Genomic DNA, 4383 nt, shown 5'->3' with positions numbered 1-4383 from the left:
CTTAGCTTAGCATAGCTCATTGAATCGGATTAGACCATTAGCATCTCGCTCAAACTTTTAAAAAAAGATTTAACTTTTTTTTTTTCCTATTTAAAGCTTGACTTTTCTGTTATTTACATCGTATACTGTCGAAAAATGAACAGTTGCTATTTTCTAGGTCAAAAGAGCTAGGATATACACTCTTTCTGGCATAATAATCAATCTTTGCTGGCATTTTTAGCAAGGTGCTAATAATTAATCAGATTTAATGATGCTAAGCTAAGCTAATAGTGCTGCTGTCAGAAATTAAGATCGGCTAAGTGGATTAAACTCATTAACACTATGTGGGAGCCTTAAAATTATCTATTTCCCGCCAAAAAGTGTAGTATTCCTTCAGCACACCTGTCTTTCAATCTTATATTTATTTTCTAAATATCACTACACACTGCACATTCCCTTTATTATGTTTCACAGGCAGCTCCAGTACCAAGATGCTGTTATGTCACTAATATATGTTATTAAAGGAACCATATTTTCAGAAATAAGAGTTAAACAAACGTGTTTTACCATTTTTTGAATCCATTCAACCCATCTCTGGGTCTGGCAGGAGCACTTTTAGCTCAGTTTATAGCTTAGCTTAGATCATTGATATTTATTTTCCTATTCGACTATTTGTACTTATTGACTGACAAAATGAAAAGTTGCTATTTTCTATGTCAAAAGGGCAAGGAATACTCTCATTCTGGCATTATAATCAACAAACTTTGTCACCGTTATTTATAAAATTATCTATGCTAAGCTAAGCTAATAGTACTCCAGTCAGACCCAAGATAATGGATTAGGCTGAGTTAACCTATTTCCCACCAAAAAAGGTGTAGTATTCCTTTGAATATCATATATGCTTAAAACACAAACACAAAATATGAAACGTTCACTTTTGCTGCAAAAAAGTAGCTACCTGTCTTCCTCCATTTGCCTCCAGCATTTCATCTCATAAATATATTAGACTGAGGCATTAAAGGGTTAAAAAATAAGCAAGTTTCTATTTTATGAGGTGAATTTTAAGTGTGTGCTTCCACGTTGCTCTTTTGTGGAAAGGCGTTTTATATGTGTGAGACTGCGAGGATTGTTCATATTTTTTGTTGTTGTTTGTTTCATGTCGAAGCAGCCATGATTGTTTGGGGGCCTTGTGAATGAATCTCAAAGCACTTGTCTTTTGAAATACTTGAGTTATGCAAAACACTCGCAGGTGTAGAATCTGTATGTAATAAATGAAACCTGTTTAAAAGATGTCAATTGATGTCAAAAGATGTGTATTGATTTATATTGACATTTTACCAAAAGCCTAATAATGTAGGCCTTTAGCTTGTTTCTAATAACTTAAGATGTCAAAATGCGGGTGATATAATAATGTTTTATCATTCCGCAAAACATATATTTATGTACAAATGCTGTCATCTTTGTTACTTTAACTTACTTTAATTGACCTTATTCTTCAATGCGGAAGTGTGCTCGTTTTTGCGATTGTTTTAGAACTTCCGACTCAGCTGCCTATGGGAGAAATGACTAGGAATTATAAACGACAGAAAACGGTCAAACTACTGGCTCTACACGCAAGTGTTTTCATGACTATACAGACAAAGTAGAATAAAAAAATTAGAAAATGTCAGCTTGCAACATCAAGCAGCAAACCGAGCTGTTTTTAACATCTAAAAATGAATGGACGTGAATGAGACCGGAAGACTCGAGCCAAAAAGATTCCAATGGCTGCCCCCGCTCGTACGTGAAGAATAAGGGGAATAAGTTTAGGTTTCAAATCATTTTGACTAGAAAAGTTTATTTGAGGGCAACGCGGTGGCGCAGTGGGTAGCAAATTCGCCTCACAGCAAGAAGGTCGCTGGTTCGAGCCTCTGCTGGGTCAGTTGGCGTTTCTGTGTGGAGTTTGCATGTTCTCCCCGTGTTCGCGTGGGTTTCCTCCGAGTGCTCCGGTTTCCCCCACAAGTCCAAAGACATGTGGTATAGGTGAATTGGGTATGTTAAAATTGACCGTATTGTATGAGTATGAGTGTGTTTGTGTTTCCCAGTGATGGGTTGTAGCTGGAGAGGCATCCGCTGCGTAAAAACATATGCTGCATAAGTTGGCGGTTCATTCCGCTGTGGTGACCCCAGATTAATAAAGGCACTAAGCTGAAAAAAAAATTATGAATAAAATTCATTTGATTTTTTTTTTACCGTGTATTACACAGCCTAAATATTCCAAGTATTCCGACATACCTATAAAAAGTATATAAAATAATAGCTCATTCTAAAGTGGATTTTAATTTAAATGATTAATAACCTTTGCTGACAAAACTAGGGGTTTTTACGTCTAATTAGTGGCATAGCATAAAGATGTAACTTTAAATTTTAATCATTTTAAATAAAAAAAATGTTTAAACTATAGTTAATAGTTACAGTTATATAATAGTTTATAGTTATTAGTAAGCCTAAGCTGGTTGGCTAGCTTAGCTGGCCGACCAGCCTGGTTTTAGAGGGGTTTTGGCCAGATCCAGCCTGGTCTTGGCTGGTCAGGCTGGAAAGTGACCAGCTAAAACCAGCCTGGTTTAAGCTGGACATAGCTGGTTTTGGCCTGGCTAGGCTGGTCAAGCTGGTTTTAGATTCCCAAACTAGGGGCATCTCTTTGGGCCAAAGTTGGCCCATAGTAACCTTTGATTTGGCCCACCATCCCATATGAGAATAGAGAGCGAATGACAGGTATTTATTTATATAGATTTAAGAGATGTTGTCATTTCTGATTTAACTTAACATTTTGTTTGTTTTATTGTTAAGCTACATAAAAAGCTAACTGAAATTACATGTTTCAATTAAATGTTGTAAATGAATCAGGTTTTTTATGTAAATACTGTCACTGACAGACAGAGGACAATGCACAAGACCTCGGCAACTTGACTAGTGTTTACTGCATTGAACTCCATTGTGTAATAACATGAATTATTTGTTTTTAATTGTAATGAATTCATTTTAAGATTAATTCAATTCATAAAATGGGGGCAGCACGGTGGCGCAGTGGGTAGCACAATCACCTTACAGCAAGAAAGTTGCCCTGGCTGGTCTGAGCTCCGGCTGGGTCAGTTGGCATTTCTGTGTGGAGTTTGGCGTGGGTTTCCACTGGGTGCTCCGGTTTCCCCCACAGTCCAAACATGTGCACTATAGGTGAATTAAATAAGGTAAATTGGCCCTAGGGGAAGTGAGTGTGTGCAAGAGTGTATGGGTGTTTCCCAGTGTTGGGTTGCGGCTGGAAGGACATCTGCTGCACAAAACATATGCTGGATAAGTTGGCGGTTCATTCCACTGTGGCGACCCCTGATTAATGAAGGGACTAAGCCGAAAAGAAAATGAATGAATGAGATTTGTAAAATTCATTAGGTAATGCGATTTAAGTAATTTTTGCAATTTATATTTAAATATTGTAGAATATATGTGTTCTCTTAACAAATATGATGAAATAAATTATTTAATAAACTTGAAAAAAATACAGTTTGCTATATTTACATTCGGCCCACAACCCTCAATCAAGTTTGGTTGTTGACCCTTCGTAAGAAAATGTTTGGGCACCTCTGTTTTAGCTGGGGTTGTCAGGGTGGCGCAGTGGGTAGCAAAATTGCCTTACAGCAAGAAGGTTGCAGGTATGAGACCTGGCTGGGTCGGTTGGCATTTCTATGTGGAGTTCTCTCCGGAGTTTGCATGTTCTCCCCGTGTTTGCATGGGTTGTGGCTGGAAGGGCATCCACTGTGTAAAACATTTGCTGGATAAGTTGGTGGTTATTCCGCTTAGTTGGTCATATCTCAGCCTGACCAGCTAAGACAGTGATAGGAAACCAGCCTGGAATGGCCCAAACCCCTCTATAACCAGGCTGGTCGACCACCAAAAGTAATAATTTTCTTTTCTGTTCGTTAAAATTAATCAACTGTGAAAACACTGCCATCTGGTGGTCAGTTAGTTGTAAATATAATTAATGGAATTAATAATTCTTCCTATAAAAAGCCCGTTCCTTTAACAGCGTTTCTCTTTCACCGCCATTGTTTTATTTGAGGTGATTTTATACACGAAATCTAAATGTAACACATCAAACGCAAACAAACGTTCACCCAACTGTATCCAGTAATCACAAACTAATGTGATTGGCCAGTCCTTCTCAGCGCCGAGAATAGTAATTGTTTTCCACGTGACAATACCTTCATCGAGATTTGAAAAAAAATGATAAACAGATTCACAATAGAAAAACTAATGACAAACTTGACCAATTACAAACGCCGACTAGACCACCAGCATATGGTAACCACCAAGTAGAAAACAAACATATATTTAACTTTACCCCGTTGAATATGTGTAAAAGTTCGCTAC

The sequence above is a fragment of the Danio aesculapii genome, chromosome 8, assembly GCF_903798145.1.
Source record: "Danio aesculapii chromosome 8, fDanAes4.1, whole genome shotgun sequence".
Taxonomy (NCBI): Eukaryota; Metazoa; Chordata; class Actinopteri; order Cypriniformes; family Danionidae; genus Danio; species Danio aesculapii.
The sequence above is the reverse complement of the archived record's forward strand: the minus strand, read 5'-3'. Positions refer to the sequence as shown.